Source organism: Eumetopias jubatus, unplaced genomic scaffold (assembly GCF_037043125.1).
Source record: "Eumetopias jubatus isolate StellerSeaLion01/CBP00866 unplaced genomic scaffold, mEumJub1_p1.0 scaffold_6, whole genome shotgun sequence".
In the NCBI taxonomy this organism is placed as follows: Eukaryota; Metazoa; Chordata; class Mammalia; order Carnivora; family Otariidae; genus Eumetopias; species Eumetopias jubatus.
Window position 1 is genome coordinate 139496360 of NW_028274812.1, and position 20969 is coordinate 139517328.

Consider the following 20969-nt stretch of genomic DNA (forward strand, 5'->3'; position numbering starts at 1 on the left):
GGGTCCTGGGATGGAGCCCGGAATCAGGCTTCCTGCTCAGCGGGGAGCCTGCCTCTCCCTCTCTCTCTGTTCCTCCCCACCGCTCCTGCTCTCTCTCTCCCTCGCCCTCCCAGGTAGATACATAAAATCTTTAAAAAATGTTTAAAAAAAACCCCAAAGAGATGGTGTAAGAAGTATTCAAAACAAAAACCACAGAAAACTAAAGAAAGATAAAGTGAAAAGATGTGAAGTGAACATTAGCAATGAGAAGGGACCGGGGTGGAGCAGGGGAGAGCCATCCAAATGAACTACAACAGGCTTTGTCTTTAGTATCAAGACTTTCATCGACCTAGAATTCATTTCCAGGAGCTCAATACTGTGTAAAATGTAGAATATTCCAATCAACTTAGGAGTTATCATAATAAAACCCCTTAGGAAGAATTACAATTACCTTGAGTCAATTAGATTTCTCAAGGATCCCTGACTTTAGGTCTGGCTAACTGGAATCTTAATGAGACAATTAATATTAGCTAATATCAGCTTGACTGATTTAAAGGGTATGTATAATTATATATATGTGTGCATATAGAAATGTTTCTGTGTGTGTGTATTCTACACCTATCCGTGGCATTCAAAATTAAGTCTCAAAATATTTTAATAGAAAAAGAAATCTCCATAGAGAAGAAAACCTGAGTTTTAAAAATGATTTATTCTGAGAATCAGAGACAAAGTAAACAACCTCAGAAAATCAGGCTTAAGCGTGAGCTAGAGACAGTTAAATGAAGGAAAAGTTGGATAAATTGTTGTGTGCCAACCCAGTATCATTTTCAGTAAATTATCCTTTTACTCCTCACAGTCTTGAAGGGCGCTATTTATTACCCCTATTTTATAGATTAGGAAAATGAACCTCAACAAGTTTAAGTGACGGCCAAGGAGAGTTCTCGGGGCTGCCATGTATGGTTGTACGGTCTGTGTACTGCACAACAGCGTCTGGTAGAAGGAAGGAGCAATTTGGGACTGATATACATTTTGTGTTCTACTGCCCTATGAATGCACCTTAATGAAGGGTTATGTCATCCCAGAGAAAGAGGGTGCCTTTCCCTGATCTCTGCAGAGGCCACCTGCCTCACTGGATTATGGTATTAAAACTTTAATCCATGAATGTCAGGGGCAAAAACCAGGCTCTTTCTGTGACGTCTGGAAGTCTCTCCCACTATGAAGATGCAATTGGAGTAAGTTATGAGTAGCTGGTGCCCAGCTCTTAATAAAATAAGACTAGATGATCTGAATATTAAGAGTTAAGACAATAAAGGGAAAAATGGAAATCTTTTCATAACTTCTACATTTTTGGACAAAACATTAGCTGACTTTGAGATTTGGGTATGGATAGAGGGAGATGAAAAAAATTAGTTCTGATCGGGCTGTTTTATTTGTTTGATCTTCTAAACTATTCGAGTCGGTACATAGTAAATCACTCTTTTGGTCTAACAAGAAAATCTATGACGAACATCAGCACCATGCCAGGCACAAAGCAAGCCCTCCAGTCACATCATCACCAAATTGTACCAGATGAGTCCTGAGGTTTTCATCAGCCAAAGTGTCCAAGGATGGTAATGTCACTGGACTTCATAACCACTGATGAAAAAAGAAATTTCGGTGCCTAAAATCCAATGCAGTGGGGAAGCTATGGTGGCTGCACAGGAAAGGGAAGCCTAGTCCCACTTTGCTCAGCCTTGGCACCTTGGCTTCCTCCTGCCTCCTTCAGGGGTCCGTGAGTTCTGTGGGGGGTAAGGTACACGGATAATCTACTCCAGCTCCAGCACTCTGCACATAATAAGTGGTCTGTTCATAGCAGGTGCTTCGTGAATGCTGTTGAAGAAATCATTGTTTCTTTTTCCTCGCCCTCACAGTACTCAAGGTCATTGCCCTGTAGACACGCAGGCCTTCTCCTCTGTGTTAGGATGGAAAAAAAGTGGAAAGGGACTACAGAGGAAGCCCACTTGGGAATGACATTTTAAAGAGCAATAGAAACAAATTGTGGTTCTATTCTCCAATGCGTGATACAGAAATAGCAGAAATTATTGTGAGCTGAGGGGGCTGGAAGAGGTCAAGCTAAGCCTTTGAGGTAGAGATAATGGGAATAAATTGGGTAGGAAGGAAGAACATCTTCAGCGTAGACAGGAGTGTTCAGAAGAATGAGTGTTTGTGGAAGGATGGGGACATGCAGTTGACCTGGAGTAGAAAAATCCTCACCAGAGGATGAAAGTTAGAATCTAGAAGCCACAGGAGCCTTAAACTTGACCTTCCACTCTAGTGAGTCACATTGGGGACAGGCCAGGAAGAGCTGAAGCCAGTTTTATTTTTTAATGTTTAAAACAAAATTTTAGAAAGATGGCACAGGATTTACTTAATCTTGTTTTATTCCACCCAGATTAAAATATCTGTATTTTAACAGTGGCTTCTTAGGAGACCGTGCATCATCCCAAAAGCAGGATGATAATCTGGGGGAGGAGGGGATAGTCTTGAATGTTTGGACTTTCTGGTGCCCTTAAACTCCCATCTTAGGACGGGAAGTCTACCTGCAAGTAGGTACAACCTGCTGTAAATTTTCTTAAATGGAAGCCCACTATGGAAGAGATGGCAGATGTACGGACGTGGAGAGGCATGTCGGCATCACCACCATGGGGAGTGATAACAGCTAACAAGTCAGAAGAAAGAGCTGTCTGTTCAAAGCTGTCACTCCAGGGGTTCTGATCTTTGCCTTTCTGCTCTGCAGTTCCCCCAAGGCTGAAATGGTTCTTTTATAAATTGGTTTAAAGGTAATATGAACATGTCTGGTCCCTGACCAACAGTCAGTACCAAATAATGCTACTCAATTGGCCCACTAGAAGAGTATGTTGATGAAAAGCCAGATGTGGTTAAATGAGTACTAGCTTCAAAGAGTTGGGGGGGGGGTTATCTAGGTTCTCATCCTGCCTCTATCAGGGACCCATCAAGGGGTCTCTGTGGCACTGACAGTGGGGATCAGAGCTACCCCACTTGAATTGCCCTAAAGTATTAGACATTTTAGTGCTACCATTTTGGGGAAGCTAAGTCAAGTCTACTCTCCGGTCTGTATATGCCATACTGCATTTTCATTATAGGTCGATAACAGATTTGAAATTCTAGTATGTTCGAAGACATATAGATACGAAGAGTTGCCATTAGGCATCAGTTCTCCATAAATTTTCTCTAGGGCTGGAAACTGTGTTACAGGGTGCCTTTGTATAGATATAGTGATGGCTGACTTAGGATAAGCTGCCTCTTCCTTTTGTATTTAGTTGGACAACCTTCCCTTCAGAGAAAGAGGGAAGCACAAGCTATAAGTTTTATTAGGCAAAATAATACCACACATCCTGAGCTGTGTATTTATACCTTAGTGGATGTACAGAAAATATTAACCTGTGGAATTGTTAATTTTAGGAATTGACAGTCTTCCAGAGAAAAGACTTGTCAACTTGTGTGGGTAGGGAAGACTTGAGATTCATTTAGGACCATAACCAGAAGGATTCTCCGAATAAGCTTGGGGCTTAAAGGCAGAAAACTGGTTTCTTGTTCAGACTCTGCCATGGTCTCCGATGCCCTGGACCAGTCTTCTTGGTCAGTTCATTTTAAAATCGGGGGAGGGGGTTGAACACTGGGCTAGGTGACCTAGTTTGAACACTTTCTACTTTAGAGTCAATTCCATTTGGGGATGGGCAAAGAAATAGATCCCGATAAAGAAACTTTAACACAATTACGGTTGCTCTTAAAGTGGGGTCCATTACCAACTTACATGCCATCTGTTGACTCTGGACCTCCAAAATTTCTCATTAGGAATACCACTTTTGTTCTTATGATATAATACGAAATAGGTTCCCTCTAGGGTAAGTATCAGGAAATGTCCTTGAATGTCATGGTCTACGTGCTCTGAACAGGTCAGAGGTAATGAATGTTGCTATAAAACCATTATCTTATTTGGCCTACGCCATCCAACCCACCTTCAAAGGTTTTCAAAGCGGACTGTGGCATATGCCTGACTTGCTTTGAAGCAGGTCTTATAGGAAACCCCTTGAGTTCTTTATGGCCCCTCACCTGTGCTATTCTTTCCTCAGCCATTTAACACAGTAAAGGAATCCCTGTTATAGAGTGGTTTGCCCGGGTCACACTGTTTTCTTTATCTAGGCTTGATTGTCTCCCCCCCCACCCACTCCGCACATTCCATCATGTCTGGCTCTGTTGGCAACACAGTAAACAGCCGGGCTGGAGTTATATTCTTCCTGCAGGAAAGACAGATGACTGCGTTCTTTGTCTAAGAGGTTTGGTTATTATTGTTCCTTTTCTCAACCTATTCTTTTATGAACTGCTTTACTGCAGCTAGCTTGTCCACGGGTTTTCCTCTCCAGCAGAACTGATTTAACACCCTGCCCACCTTTGGTGAGTACATTGCCTACCTCTAGAGAGGTACTTAACCTTATTAACGATGACTTCGATTCCAACGACTGTTTTAAGATAAGAGGAGAGCAGAGACAGTATTCCCTGGAAACACAACCCCAGACCCCGGAGCTGCTTTTAAGCCTGGTTTTTCTGTTTTCCTTCTCCACTTTTACGGAGCATATGTGAAATTTAAGCAGACACGGATGATTTCAAAAGTGCCTGCTCAGAATGTCCAGTGTGAGGCAGAGCCTGCAAACAGCTGAACAGATGTAGCAGGTGTAAACATGTTTCCTTATCTTGGTTCGTGGGTTGTACATCCTCCTAGAAGATGCTCTGTACTGCAGAAAAGGGTTATCGGTACAGATGGTAAACTGCTAAAATGCCCAGAAGGTTCAAGCTCATCTGTGCTTTTAAAGAAGGGGAGGCGTGTCCGTGCTCTGACTCACAGGTGTTTAGAAGGCTCCAAATTACCTTCAGGTTTTCCTGTTTTACTTTGCTCGAACAGACGTCTTGGGTTATATGTGGAAATGTCCACTCCTCACGGTGTCCAAGTGTTTAAGATTGGAAAGAGGGTCCCACGAGCAAGGAGGTGGAGTTCAGCTCTTGGCACACGAGCCCCTGCCATCCTTGCAAATTGAGGCTCTGGCCTGGTGTCTGAGCGGTTGTCACTGATGATTTTCTCCGGTCACTGGATCCTCACTTTCCTGCTTTGCAGAGTTCTTACTGTACCATGTTTTTGGCACAGACACTCCGTAATTCCTGAACCTTAATGTCCCCTGTTCCTGTTTCTGTCTCTCCCAGCCTGGGGGTAGCCAAGAGTGCAAACAGGCAATGACCACACGCTTCAGGTGTTGGGCTCAAGCAGCTTCCCAGGGAGCGAGCAGCAGAGGGATCCTCTGTTACCACCGAAGATTAACACAGACATTGCTCAGCCCCCCTTCTAGGAGCACTGGACTTTAATCCTCTATGAAAAAAGCAAAGTAGAACTAAATTAGGCTAAAGGAAGTCAGAAAGGGAGACAAACCGTAAGAGAATCTTAACTCTAGGAAACAAACTGAGGGTTGCTGGAGGGGAGGCGGGTGGGAGGGATGGGGTGGCTGGGTGATGGACATAGAGGAGGGCATGTGATGTAATGAGCACTGGGTGTTATATAAGACTGATGGATCACTGGACTCTACCTCTGAAACCAATCATACATTATATGTTAATTAATTGAATTTAAATTAAAAAACAAAAGCTTATGTCTCCTCACCAAAAAAAACCCCCACTAAACTAGACTAATGTCGATTCCTGTGGCATTATTCAACCTGCTATGTTTGCCCTCCTGCAATTCCTCTTCCTCCTTTCAGTAAAAAGAAACAAGTCCTCAGAACTGCGTTTCCTAAACTGTATCCCATGGGATTTTTCATAGGTAATATTTGGGAAAATCCCATGATGACAAGGTCTGTGAGAAGTCCTGTGTTACATAAAAGTAAACATTTTTGGGGCGCCTGGGTGGCTCAGTTGGTTAAGCGACTGACTGCCTTCGGCTCAGGTCATGATCCTGGAGTCCGGGGATCGAGTCCCACATTGGGCTCCCTGCTCAGCGAGGAGCCTGCTTCTCCCTCTAACCCTCCCCCCTCTCATGTGCTCTCTCTCTCTCTCATTCTCGCTCTCTCAAATAAATAAATAAATAAATCTTAAAAAAAAATGAACATTGTTTTAAACTCTGGGATTTGGGCGGGGGCACTTAAATATGCTAATCTGTGGGTCAAAATCCTTATAAATATATTATGCAACACTTCCCACTCTTTATTTAACCAAGAGATACTTTCTTTGTGGAGCATGTCAAGAGGCAAGTGCTCCTTGGACTACACTTTTGGAAATGTTTGCTTAGACAAAACAATAAGGCCCAAGAGACCCACAAGGAGCTGCAGTCCACCCTGGGGAAGATCAACACTCAGCGAACGGTGTTTTGTTTTGTTTTTAAATCAGGGGCAAATTGACATGAGAGGGTTTTGCAGATTATAATGGACATTTTGGCTAACTCCCCAACATCTCTTTCTCCCTCCCACTCTTGTCACATTGTTTGAGAGGGACTGTCCCCCCTCTTAGCACCTGTTACGGACTAAATTGTGTCCCTCTCCAAATTCATACATTGACACCCTAACCCCTAACAGGACTGTATTTGGAGATAGCGCCTTCGATAAGGTAGTTAAGGTTAAATGAGATCCTATGGGGGGCACCCTTAGATAATTGACTGGTGTCCTTCTAAGAAGAGGAAATGTGAACATTCAAAGAGATGCCCAAGAATACACATGTGCACAGAAGAAAAGCCGGATGAAGGAGGACACAGGGAGAAGAGAGTCATCAGCAAGCCAGGGAGGGAGGCGTCCAGAGAAACCGAATGTGCTGGCATCTTGGTCTTGGACTTCCAGCCTCCAAAACTGTGAGAAAATCAGTTTCAGTAGTTTAAGCGCCCCCCAACTCTGGTGTTGTGTTATGGCGGCTCTCGCAGACTCATATAGCACCCTCTGTCCCTGCCCTACAGTGTCAGGGCAATCCACCCCAATTACCTCACTGCTACAGAGTTTCAGATAACTCTCACCTAAGCCAGATGGTCTTAGGATATTTCCCAGAACACAAGGATTAGGTCAGGAGTACTCGCCTAGGCATAATGCTTGGAACTTTGTTTGATGGTGTTTGAAAAGGGACCTTTGGTTCCTGAGGTGCATGGCTGAGGAAACATGCAGCTTCGGTTGCTGTGGGCAGCCATCTTGTGAAGGCAGTCCGAGGCGGAGAGATGGAGGAGGCGAACCAGGAAACAGAGAACAAATGCATTTGGAGCTCTGATCAATCCATGCCTCAAAGCTGCGCTTTCCAATTATGTGAACTAATAAGCCTCCTAGATTACTTAAGCCACATTGTATTGTTTGCTTCTATTTTCACTGAAAGCCATTCCAACTCATACATGGGTTACACAAGTGAATCAAGGCTCAGTCCCAACAGAAAGTTCTAGGGTATGTCTTGGTGTCCAGGTTATTGTGGATCTGACTTAGTGTCCAGATTATTGTGTCTCTGTATAATCTCTGAGTTCCTGAACAATAAATTCAGTTTGTATTTCATTATTCTGATCCATTGCCTCCAATATCAGGATGTGTGCCCCAAATTATAGTTTTCTTAGGGCCTTTAATTAGCTAGATTTTTAAATCCTCTATAAGTGATTAAATGATAGGCTTCAAAGTATGATCTTTTCCACGAGTAAAAAACTCTCGAAAGCAGACGTGCCTGCAGGAACCTAGGGAATTTCTAGTGCTAAAATCTAAGACTACGAGACAATCTCATAATGGACATATTTTGGGATAGGACTCATGCCTATTAAGGGTCAGCCAGCTGTAAACAAAATCTAGCCCTGGAAACATAAGATAAGAAAGTGTGTCCCACCTACGCTGTAGGAACTGAGGCCTTTTCAAGACATTTAACCAATGAATTCTCAAAACCTTGACACTGTATGCTAAAAACACTCATTCCTGCAGCTTAATTCCTGGGTTTCCATGGGTAAAAACCCGACAAACTAGATTCCTCCACATTAGCCCCTCTTTCTTTCTAACCCTGAGCCACCTGTAAGCCTCCCTGAGCTTAAAGACAGAAATAAAGTCACCGTTGGTGGTAAACTGAGTCAACTTCTCAAAGAGCAGTGACATGCTAGCAGGACATCTTGTGCATGTGCAGACTGTGAGGTCTCCAGTGATGACTTGGTGACTTACTTCGTTTCTTGGAACTGGTCACTTACTTCTTGAACGTAAGATTTGTCAATCATAAATTCATGATCCTGACTCAGGTTTTGACCTCAGGTATAGATCAAAGATTAGATATAAAAAATTCAATCAACAATTATTCATTGACTATATACTATATGCCAAGCATTGTTCTAGACACAAAGATGTTCAAGTCCCATAAAAATAGGATTGTGCAGGGTGCCTGGGTAGCTCAGTTGGTGAGGCGTCTGCCTTCGGCTCAGGTCGTGATCTTGGGGTCCTGGGATTGAGCCCCATGTGGAGCTCCCTGCTCGGCAAGAAAGCCTGCTTCTCCCTCTCCCTCTGCCCCTTCCCCCTGCACATGGGCACTCTCTCTCTCTCTCTCTCTCAAAATAAATAGATAAAATCTTTTAAAAAGATAAGATTGTGTAGCCAAACTATGGAAAGAGCCAAGATGTCCATCAACAGATGAATGGATAAAGAAGATGTGGTGTATATATATATATATATATATATATATATACACAGTGGAATATTATGCAGCCATCAAAAAAACTACATCTTGTCATTTGCCACGACATGGATGGAACTAGAGGGTATTATGCTAAGCGAAATAAGTCAAAGAAGGAAAGACATGTATCATGATCTCACTGATATGAGGAATTCTTAATCTCAGGAAACAAACTGAGGGTTGCTGGAGTGGTGGGGGGTGGGAGGGATGGGGTGGCTGGGTGATAGACATTGGGTAGGGTATGTGCTATGGTGAGTGCTGTGAATTGTGCAAGACTGTTGAATCACAGATCTGTACCTCTGAAATAATACATTATATGTTAAAAAAAGAAGAAGAAGATAGCAGGAGGGGAAGAATGAAGGGGGGGAAATCGGAGGGGGAGACGAACCATGAGAGAGGGTGGACTCTGAAAAACAAACTGAGGGTTCTAGAGGGGAGGGGGGTGGGGGGATGGGTTAGCCTGGTGATGGGTATTAAAGAGGGCACGTACTGAATGGAGCACTGGGTGTTATATGCAAACAATGAATCATGGAACACTACACCAAAAACTAACGATGTAATGTATGGTGATTAACATAGCATAATAAAATAAAATTTAAAAAAAAGGTTTGTGCATGATGTGTGTGTGTGTGTGTGCATATACAGATAAAAAAATATGTAATTATAGTATAAAGTATGTAAGAGGGAGCTAGGGACTGTGGTAGTTTTTGTACTGTGTCCAGGTGCTTAAGGGCGACCCAACATGGCTCTCAGTTAAAGTGGGCCAGAGACGAAATTCATACAAGGTTGGGAAGCCGGAAGTGAAGCAGCGGCCATGCCATGTGAAGACCACCGTGGTTAGATGCCGTGAGAGAGGCAGACGAGCCAGAGGATCCTGCCTGGCTCTTCTCCCCCAGGGCTCTGTGTCCAGCCCTGTAGTTAAGGGTCCGCTCTGCTGACCTCAGCAGCCTCAGGCTGACCAACAAGCCTTGGGCTTCTCCACCAGCCCTTCTGAGCTGCTCTGCTCCCAGCTGGACGTGCTCTCTGGTGAGCTCCTACTTGTCCATCTGCAACCAGGCTTCAGAAGGGTTGGGTTAGGACTCTTGTCCGATCTCTCAGTTCGGTTTGCAGCCCCTTACTTTCCACATTCTCCTACAGTCGTGTAAGGTCTTAGCATGTTCCATACCACTCTTGGTGGTGCTGCTTCCCTGGCCAAACCCCGATGCCTAGAAGCACTACGGGGAAATGAAGCGCGGGGTAGGAGCAGAGGGAGGGCGAGCGAGATAGGAACTGCAATTTCAAATAAGGCAATCCGAGAAGTTCTCACCAAGAAGGAGACATTGGAGCAGAGGCCTGAGGTGATCAAGAAAATCATTGTGAAATCCTTTCTAAAGTGCATGAACTACTATTCAGAGGATAATCAGAATAATAAAAGATTTAGCCCTGAAACACGGAACACTCAATATCTTATAATACTGCATAAATATAGTAATCGCAAAAAATACTCTATGATTTTCTTTAGAGCCTCCTTTTGAAGTTGTATTTTCTTAAACCTTACGGCATCTTGCTGGGGCAAAATCAAGGCCAGAAATGTTCTGTGAGCTTTTAGAAGGAAAAGAGCTCTGTAGGTATGAAGCCATAAGAATAAAATACCCTCGTTAAGTCACATTGCTCCGCTGCCTGCTGGAGCTCAGCCATCTCTCTTTCCAAACACACTCCTCCGGCTTCGTCTTGTGTTTGCAAGGGCAACAATGGCAAACCAATATGAGGAGTAGAAGGAAATCAGGGGAGCCGGCCCCTGAGAAGGAGAAAGTGATAGAGTGAGGTTTCTCCACTGAGAATCTTGGAGATGAACTGCTTGGTTTCAGAGCATTAAAGAAGGATCTAGACCCACCTGGTGTGTGTGAGAGAGAGATGAAACTGCCTACACAGACACTGTCCGGGAAGGCGACTCTCTGCTCCGGTGTTTTGGTGTTTTGCGGCGAGCAGCCCCGGGTGATTGGTTTCCTGGCAACCTGCCCCGGCGCCTTCCCTCTGGAAGGTTCGTCCGCCCCTAGGGGGAGCCCATCGTCTATCAGCCTCCAAGGACCGCCCGTGTTGGAGCTCCCGCATCTTGGGATGGCAGGCGGGCTCTCTCTCGCAGAGCACAATTAGAGCATCTGCTAGGAAAAGATTGTTTTGACGCAGGTATGCATTTAATAAATTGGTGTTGCAGGCCTCCTGTGCCACGGCATAGCTGACTGCTCACGGGTGACTGGGGACTTTGTTTAGGCTCTGAAGTCGGAAGCTAATAGAAGGTCTGTGTCTGTAAACAGTTCTCTTCGAATCAAGGCAAACGGAACTCTTACCTATCTGATAATCATAATCCGTCTGCAAACCTTCGATTTTGCAATGAAAAATGCTTGTTCATTTTTCCGTGAATTTTGTAAACACTAGTTAGTCGTTTGTTGAAACGGATGTGTCCTCATTTGATACATCGGAACACCGTAAGACATAGGACATTTTGCAGACGTATGTCCCTGCAATGTGCACAGGGTAGAGAGGAGGCAGACGAGAACCAAGAGTTTCGACTTTGAGGAGTAAAAGCTGAATGTGACCTTCCGTGTACGTGGAAGGCAACATAGTAAAGGAAAATGTGTCTCCTTCCCAATGGCCCAGCATTTCCCTGGCTCTGCTAATACACTTTTTGATCCATGAACCTCAGCTCAGGAGCAGGCTCTCCCCACACCTGTGTGGGTGCAACTTAAATTAAGTCAGAAGGGAAGGCCTGAGGGTTGGAATCGGAAAGTACCTACCCTTCCTACACGTGACCTCCTCCAGTGACTTGCCAGCTATGGACAATGGACCCCATTGACTAAAAAGTTTGGAAAGGAAGAAACCAAGAAATGTTCCTGGTACCAAGCCAAGTTTATGGCAAAGTTTAGTGATGGGAAGAATCTTATGATGTTGGTCTCCTCCTATCTTTCTGGTTTTATTTTTCAGACATTAATTTATTCTTCTTAAGTACCAGAGAAGTTTCCGGCCTAGGCCAGGACAATAGTCAATAGTTCCAGAGATATCATCCATTGAATTGAATGAAGGCAAACAAACTTGAAAACACAAGCCAAGAGTCTAGTGTTTGTCTCTGTAAACATTCAGTTTCACAGAAGCCAGGAGAAAGGACCAGGTATAGTGTGAACATCACATCAATGTTTATTTGATCTGACAACACTGCTCAGATATAATTTTTTCCCAATATCTAGTGCCAGTTTGTTCTAGGAAAATATCGAATATCATCCTTTGGTTTCAGAAGTCTCACTGTGCATGGCGATGTCCTAGTCTGCATCTTAACAGAGTGAAAATCCAACCTTCGAACCTAAGATAAGTACACATAACCTGATTTTGTAATTAGATACATTTCAAACAGCAGTGAGCGGCATTATTAGCTCTTTTAAAAAAATAACTCTCTTAAGCCCTAGCTGCTTCCTTTCCTTCAGTAATTGCTTGCGTCGAGGAAATGAAACAGTCCGTTTGCCTCCATGTCCTTGCCGTCCGGATCCCATCGGACTGCCTCTTTGCCAAATTACCAAGGACTATGTCAGTAAAGTGAGGGCGAATTTTGTAGACAGCGGGAGAGAAGGACATAAAGATGATGTTTGCCTATCCTTTATTTAAAAAAAAATAATAAAGATCTTATCGGAAGTGCAAAGCTGACTTGAATTTGGAGTTTGCAAGCCTTGCCTTGTAACTGAATAGCTTGAACTTCACTTGACATATTAGGAAATCATCCCTCTTTCCCATCTCATCGAGAATTCACTTTAAGGAAGGAAAGAAAAAAATCACATCTTCCTGATATTTAATTAGTGAAGGACCGCGCTCACTAGTCCTTTCATTTTTGAGTTACTTTGTGTCAAAAGTATACGGAGAGTAAAAATGCCTTACCGGCATTTACTTTAAATACAGTCATTTCTTATCATGTGGAAATGTGGCAGCATGAGAATATGCATTTGGGAGGGAACGCAAATTAGCTTTATGGTTTTTTTCCTACCTTTCCCTCACTCTTATTTTAATGCCTGCAATGTTTACAAGGCTTGAATACTAGAAGCTTTTTTTTTCTTTCTCATAATTATTCATGAAATTCAATTAACCTGTCATCAGATGAACAATTATGTTACCCTGGTCTTTTTGCCCCCAACAGCTAGACTTCCTATGAGTTATCTGAATCGAAGTTTCACCTGATTTTCTTCTAAATGATGTGTTTTTTTATGGAAAAAAATTATGAAGCTATCCAAGCATCATTTTAGACTCCTTATAAAATCAAAACGATCTATATCAATACTTAAAAAATATAACCAGATATACTTAGCTCCTCAAACCAACCCTTACTTTCCACAGAGATTTTGCAGAAATCATCCTTGATCTTTACATCTCTGATGAAGATTTCCTGGGCCGGTGTGTGGCTCCAGTAACATTTTCAGGCACTTTTAAGCTAATGTCAAAAACCCTTACACACTGTGTCTCTTTAGTAGCAGGAAGACATGCCTATCTTCTGCTCACCTCTCAAAAGATGAAAAGACCGGCTCCCCCTTCTGTCTTACCCAGATATTCCCTCTGCTCTCCTATGCAAAAAAGAAAAAGAAAAAGAAAAAAATCTCAGAAGGAATAATAAAACTATGGGAAACAATAAAGGATGAGGGGAGGAGAAAACCTCCAGACAAAAAGAAGGAGAAGAAATTTATGCAGGATAAGGGTACTGGTGTGCATGGAAAAACCCTAGGATGGCCTTTTTCCAGTCACCGGGGAGTAATTTTCCCTTCTCCGGTGAGAGACCTTCCTCGCCCTTTGAAACCAGAGTTGATGTTTACTAATTAATTTATATAGAATGGTCCCTTAGCAACCATTTCAAACGGGATCTGTTACCTCTGCTCCCTGGGTTTAAAGCTACATACCCGTCCCTAAGACACGGTGTTTGTAGAGACCAGTAGAATGCAGCAGGTTTCTGAAGGCAGGTGTCAGGTGAGACTTGCACCACCCCCGGCGATTGGGAGGATGTCTTGGAAGTTCTGACGTTGTGATATGATGTTGAAATATGCTTTTTCCTACCATTTAGTGTATAGCTATCGTTATGCCCGATGCGAAGACCTTTAAATCACCAAAGAATTGTCATCTGCCACGCTATTGTTACATAGGATCCCGTTGTCATTCCTCACTCCTGAATTGGGGCATATGCAAAGCGCTGTGAGGAAATCAAATTCTGTCTGCTCTTGGGGCGCCTGGGTGGCTCAGATGGTTAGGCATCTGCCTTTGGCTCAGGTCATGATCCCAGGGTCCTGGGATCGAGTCCCGCATCGGGCTCCCTGCTCCTAGGGAGCCTGCTTCTCCCTCTCCCTCTGCCTGCAGCTCCCCCTGCTTGTGCCCTCTCTCTCTCTCTCTCTCTGTATCAAATAAATAAATAAAAATCTTAAAACCAAACCAGACATAACAAATTCTGTCTGCTCTGTCGATGGCATCCTCAGCATCTGGGCCTTGGCATAGAGTGAACCCTCCTGAAACATTTGTGGACTGAAGAATCCATGAATAAAGATTTCTTGCAAAGTTTGACAAGGAGACAAAAAACAGAGAGGAATAATATTTACCAATTTCTCGGGTTCCCATTTGAGGGGACTCTGAAGGAAGGAGTACAGGTGCGTCCTCGGGCTTTGTCAGCTATAATGGAAATTTGGATCTTATGTTCACTACAGTATGTTCCCGTGGGCTTCTCTTGTAGTGGTCTTGTTTTCGTCCGACCCATACCTCCTAGCCCTTACCTGGAATCTTGGTTTCTTTTATTTATTTTTTAAATTTATTTTTTAAATTTAATTTTATTATGTTAGGTTAGTCACCATACAGTACATCATTAGTTTTTGGTGTAGCGATCCACGATTCATTGTTTTTGTATAAAGCCCAGCCCAGGGCTCCATGCAGTACGTGCCCTCCTTAATACCCATCACCGGGCTAACCCATCCCCCCTCCCCCCTCCCCTCTAGAACCCTCAGTTGGTTTCTCAGAGTCCAGAGCCTCTCGTGGTTCGTCTCCCCCTCCGATTCCCCCCCTTCATGTTTCCCTTCCTTCTCCTAATGTCCTCCACGCTGTTCCTTATGTTCCACAAATAAGTGAAACCATATGATAATGGACTTTCTCTGCTTGACTTACTTCACTTAGCATCATCTCCTCCAGTCCCATCCATGTTGATGTAAAAGTTGGGTATTCGTCCTTTCTGATGGCTGAGTGATATTCCATTGTATATATGGACCACATCTTCTTTATCCATTCGTCTGTTGAAGGGCATCTCGGCTCTTTCCACAGTTTGGCTATTGCGGACATTGCTGCTATGAACATTGGGGTGCATATGGCCCTTCTTTTCACTCCATCTGTGTCTTTGGGGTAAATACCCGGTAGTGCAATTGCTGGGTCAAAGGGTAGCTCTATTTTTAACTTTTTGAGGCACCTCCACACTGTTTTCCAAAGTGGCTGTACCAGCTTGCATTCCCACCAACAGTGTAAGAGGGTTCCCCTTTCTCCACAACCTCTCCAACGTTTGTTGTTTCTTGCCTTGTCCATTTTTGCCATTCTAACTGGTGTAAGGTGGTATCTCAATGTGGTTTTGATCTGAATTTCCCTGATGGCTAATGATGATGAACATTTTTTCATGTGTCTGTTAGCCTTTTGTATGTCTTCTTTGGATCTTGGTATCTTTTAAATGTTATTTTCACCCAGTGTTGAGGTCCTGGTTGGAAGCCGTTTGGTTCCCTTTCTGGACTAGCCGATTAAGGCCATGCTCCCAACCACCTCCCTGACTGGGCTCTCACACTCGGGGCTGCTCTCCACCTGCTATCACCTCAGGGCCAGGGAGCAGACAGCTAGAGACAGCCAACCTGAAACCCCTTACCCTGCCTCACCCATTCCCCCCTTGGAAACCACAGTGAAGGCCGTTGTCCACTTACTCCCTCTGCCTCGTGAGTGGCCCAGGCACTTCCCCTGAGTGGCCCCGAATGCCTCACTGTGCTCTCTCCAGGGAGGTGTAAGCATAATACAAATGAAGACTCTGGTTTTCCTTTCTTGGTCTGTGCCTGGCCTAACCACACCTCACCCAAGGTAGGATAGGAATGTAGCAGCCAGACCCCCAACTGCCTTCTCCTTGCCCTTCTCTTCATGGGGTTCTTCTCCTACAGCTGGAGCTGAGCTTGCCATTTGGATTGGAGCTAGGAGTGCTGGGGAAACTAACAGTCCCTGTGAGGAGCCCTCAATCAATGGTCAGCTGGAGTAGATGCACCAGGACCCTGCTCCCTTCCCCCAGATCCGTGGACTCTGAGCCATATGTTTTATGCGGGCTCTCAGGCTTTCCCGGCAATATTAAGCTCTACCACCAACTATTCTCGCATAGTTCTAGAGGCCAGAAATCTGAAATGGAGGCGTTGATAGGGCCACACTGCTTCGGATGTCTTTAGGGGAGACTTCAGTTTGGGGTAGCCTTGTTTACCACTTCGGTTTCTGGGGCCTGCAGGTATTATGGGGCTTGTGGTAGGATAATTCTGATTTCTGCCTCTGTCATCACGTTACCTTCCCCCCTTCTGGAGAAAACATTCTGTCTCCCCCTTTTATGGACATGAGCCATTGGATTTGGGGCCCACCCTCATCCAGGATGATCTTGTTTCAAGAGCCTTGACTGACATTGGTAAAGGTCCTTTCTCTGAATAAGGTCCTATTCAAAGGTTCCGGGGGGACCTGTCTTTTGAGGGGATACCATTCGACCCACCGGAGCCCTGAATCATTGTCTCAGGGCCTCCTTTTGGGGAAACCTGAATGAAAACTTCTCTGTATGCAAAATAAATTGAGATTGTTTCAGAGTAACTAGGAGTCCAACATCGAGATGCCAGGCAGGGTCCAAACCCGTCCTGCTCTCTGTATATGGAAATATTTTTTATTCCTCAGTCCAAACTTGGCTTCTATCCAATTGAAATGAGCAATAAAACAAGACTTTATTCTTATCTGTGGATTTTTACAGCCCTTGGAACATTTCTACAGTGATGGGAGAAGCGAAGCTCATAATTCTTCAGAGAACTTCTTCATTCCTTGTTTCTCTTTTTCCTCCTCTTCTCCCATATGATGCCCTTTTCTTCTGCCTGGGTGATGCCATTACCTTTCTCAAAACAGTCCATACCTCCATACTGAGCTCACTGAGCCAATTTTCACAAAAAATGTGTATTAAAGCTCACTTATATTTTTAGGGTTCTTTTGCAAGGAGGGGGATAGTCTAGAGATTTCTAGGGTTCTGAGTTACTGATACCCTTAAATATCATCTCTGTCAATTCCCTCATTTCTTAGATTAATAATAATAATAATAAGCCTTATAGCACAAAACCAGGACCTCACAATTGACAATTCTGGATAGTGCTATGGATGACTAGGCAATTTCAAGCTTTGTTTTGCTACATTCATTTAAATGAATATAAATTTAGAAAATACATGTGATTTCCCCCATGAGGACTAAGTTTGATACCGAAAATAAGCCCCTTTCGTCGCTAAAAACTGAAATCTTTGATCTCAAGGAGTGACTTTTCCTAACCCGAATGGTAGAATTTAGTAGTTCAGTCTCACTATTGTTTATGCGTGGGGTCTTCTGCGTTGCTTCCTGGATAGTGGGGACTTTTCTCTCTACCAATAACCCAAAGTGGTCCTCCATAATAATCTACCCAAAGCAGACAATGACTTTCAGTCCACTTCTCTCCAGAGGCTCTGAAGATGGAAGGTCTGGCTGACTAGACATTCCCTGGACCTGAGAGAGAAAAGCTCTTACCAATGAAATCCTTTATAGACAGGATTTTCTTCACAGATGCTTTGTTCACTGATATGTTTTCTCTCCTTCTTCTGATATTCCACTATCTGCAGGCAGTTCTCTGTCAAATCTCCCTGTCTGATAACCTTAGTACTCTCTCTGAGAACCCCTGTATCCCTTGTTCTAGAAGAGGTCTAGCCCTTGGGGCTTTCCTGTGGCTCTTGAAGAGTCTGGCAACCCTCAGGCCCAGGCTGACTGTATATCAATGTTTCCTTCTATCTGTCATCTCAGACCCCCGAAAGCCCAATGTGTGCAGATCAGGTGGGCCCATAAATTTCAGTCCACTATTTAGTTTCTCCAAGTGGGAGACTCTGCTTTTATAATATGGTCACTTATAAAATAAAAATAGCTCACAAAGATAAACAATTTTTTTCTCAGGGACAGAACAATCTAATCACATATTGATGAATGATATTTCTACGATTGGTAACCTCCCTTTTCCCCTCCCTCGAATGTGGGAATTGAAAATCATTTGCCTTTTTCTTGTCCCTCTTGAGCTATGGCTGCCATCTCTGATGTACCAGTTTTGATTAAATTGTTTGGATTTGAGGTTTCACATTAATAATTTAGTTTAGATCCTTGTACAAGGAAGGCAGCATCTAGCCTTACAGATACACCGGGGTCAACATATGCAAACAATGTTATGGGGTGAATTTCATGTTTTTACGATGAAAGATCATGGCATCTCCCACCAAAGAAGCACACACACCTTCTACCCCAAACTATCCCTCCTGATCTGAGACTTCTCAGCGGTGTTCCGTAGGCTTGAACAATGTTGTATTAGAATCAGAGATAAGGGAAGATACAGGCTAACTCACGTGCTAGGTCCCCAGACTAATCAAATGCCTACTTCATGCCAGCTCCCTTCTCCCAAAGGTTTCAGTAGGGTCTCCTGGATTCTGTTTGCACTACTGTTCTCTGCCTTCCTCTGGCTTCTCCCGGCCGGGCTCAGATACGGGCTGGAGACTCCCTCACAGGTTCCATTGTGGATAGTAACTATTTCTACCCATCACCTTGGGGCCTGGGGCTGATCTCGTGCGCACGTTATATACAATTCAACACTGTCCTGTGGCATCTTTCCACCTACTTGCTATTTTGGGCTTCCCAGGAGCCTCCTAAGTTCCTCCACCAAGCGGGAATACCGGCAGCGAAGAAGCCAGTGAAAGCCTCTTATATAACTCGTGGGGTGTTTCTGCTACAGCTGGAGCTATATATATATATAACTGAGAAGTTTCAGGTCAGCTGTGGTGCAGCACGCCATGGAGGAGGGATGTGGAGACAGGTGACGGGTGGGGCTGTGGAAGTGGCCGCTGCCAGACCAGGTGCTTAGCATACGGAGAAGGGAATCTGGACTTCATTCTCAGGGCATCGTGGGGCCAATAAAATGCTTTAAGTAGGATGCAACATGACACTCTTGCACGATATACCAAAACGTGTCTGAATCTGGAACTTCCGACCCGCTCCTTGAGGCAGGTCACTTCTCCTTAGAAACAATGTCAATGAAGGTCTTGCACAAATCTCTCTAATCAGGATCAGACAAATACCAATCAGGTTCTTTGTGCTCTGGCTCTATAGGGTGCTATTAAGATGATTGAAAACCAGGCCTGAGCCTCGTGCCAACACTAGTCTTAACCTGGCCAATCACGTCACTGTGATCTTCTCGGCTTCTGTCAGCTCTCAGCTCAGCAGCGCCGATCATCTGAAGGAAAAGGAGTATTTGCAACTCAAACTGTGCCGTGGCGCAGATTTATTTGTGAAACCTCAGATTGGAACTACGCTGTGTTGTATCGACATCAAAAGCTGCTGATAGTAATTAATATCCTTTCAATTTTAGTTGCGCTTGAAGAAAAGACATGGCCAGAAATTTTACCTGTAATGTATGTGAAAACATATCTCGTAATTTAAAAGCTATTTTGGCACGCTGCACTAGACAGAGTGGGATGACACGTGTGAGAGACTACATAATAACGTTTCTATTCTAAGACACAGAAGGAAGGTAAATAATTTTTTAAATGCCCTTAAATATACATACACACACACACATATATAAAGATACATATTGTATCACAATAAGTATGCATATGTGTATACAATTTGTATATAATATACACATATAATATATGTATTATATACATTATGAATATACATATATAATGCATATGTACCTATTATACACAGGTGTTACATATATATTATACAAATGTATATGCATATATACATATACACCTTTTCTGAATCTCAATCTCATCTATAAAATGAGGATTGTGATGCTCAAATCAAAGATTGGTTCTGAAGATTAAATTAGTTTTATGAGTAGGGTGCTTACCGCGAGACCAAGCATAGAGGAGAAATGCAGTTGCAGTGAGTTTCCTTTCCAGAACACTTAAGCATCAAAGCCAAATAAATGCACAGAGATTTTTACATGTAAAAAAATTGTGAATACATGTTTTTCAATGATTAATAGAGAAAAACCAAGAATCATTTTTGTTTTTCTATGTGGAAGAGTCCAAATTTGTTATCAGCACATCAAGTCATCAAAAATAATTGAGTTAATTTCTAATCTTTCTCTACTCTTACCATAAACTTATTTTATACCACCTACAAGTATCTAGAAATGTCTATTTCATTTTTATTCTCAAATTTTAATTCCAGGTATGACTTGGTCCACATCTAGATACAATCATCTATCATTTTGAAAAAAAATGAATACACTTCATGAAATTTAATTATTTTCAGATTTGCTTTTATTTTATTTTTGGAACCTAAGTTGGTATACACTGAATATCCAGCATCATAAATGATTTATTATTATTATTATTACATGGATTATTATTACCAAGATTAAAGAAAACCTCAGATTGTTTGACCCTTCTCCTCTCAAGAGTTAGAGGTCTATGTTCCCTCTCCTTGAACCTCAGTAGCTTGACAAAGGGATGACAGCAGAAGTCATGTCATGCCCTTATTCACGCTGAGGGTTTAAGAAACTAGCCATGTCCACTTCCTCCATCTTAGCACACTGTCTCCAGGGACCCGGAACCACCACGCTGGTCTATCATGGACCACCACGTTAGAGAGGTCACTTGCAGGTGCTCCAAGTGCAGTCACGATTGAGCCCAGCCTTCCAACCATCCCTACCAAGACACCAAAGCTGTGAGAGAAGTCTCTTTCCAATCCTCCAGCCAGTCCATCCACCAGCTGAATACCATCAGAGACTTCCATCAACTCCTCTTGGAGAAGAAGATTTGCCAGCCCAGCCCTGTCAGCATTCCTGATGCCCCAAACTGTGGTGAGATCTAATAAAATGGGGATTGTTTTAAGCCACTAAATTTTGTGGGGAATCTCTTACATAACAATAGATTGCTGGAACAATGGATTTACAAACAGAGAAGTAGAATGTGTTTCTCTCCTGAGTGGGTATTGTTAGTATGGGTTCAGCAGATAGGTTGTGAGCTCC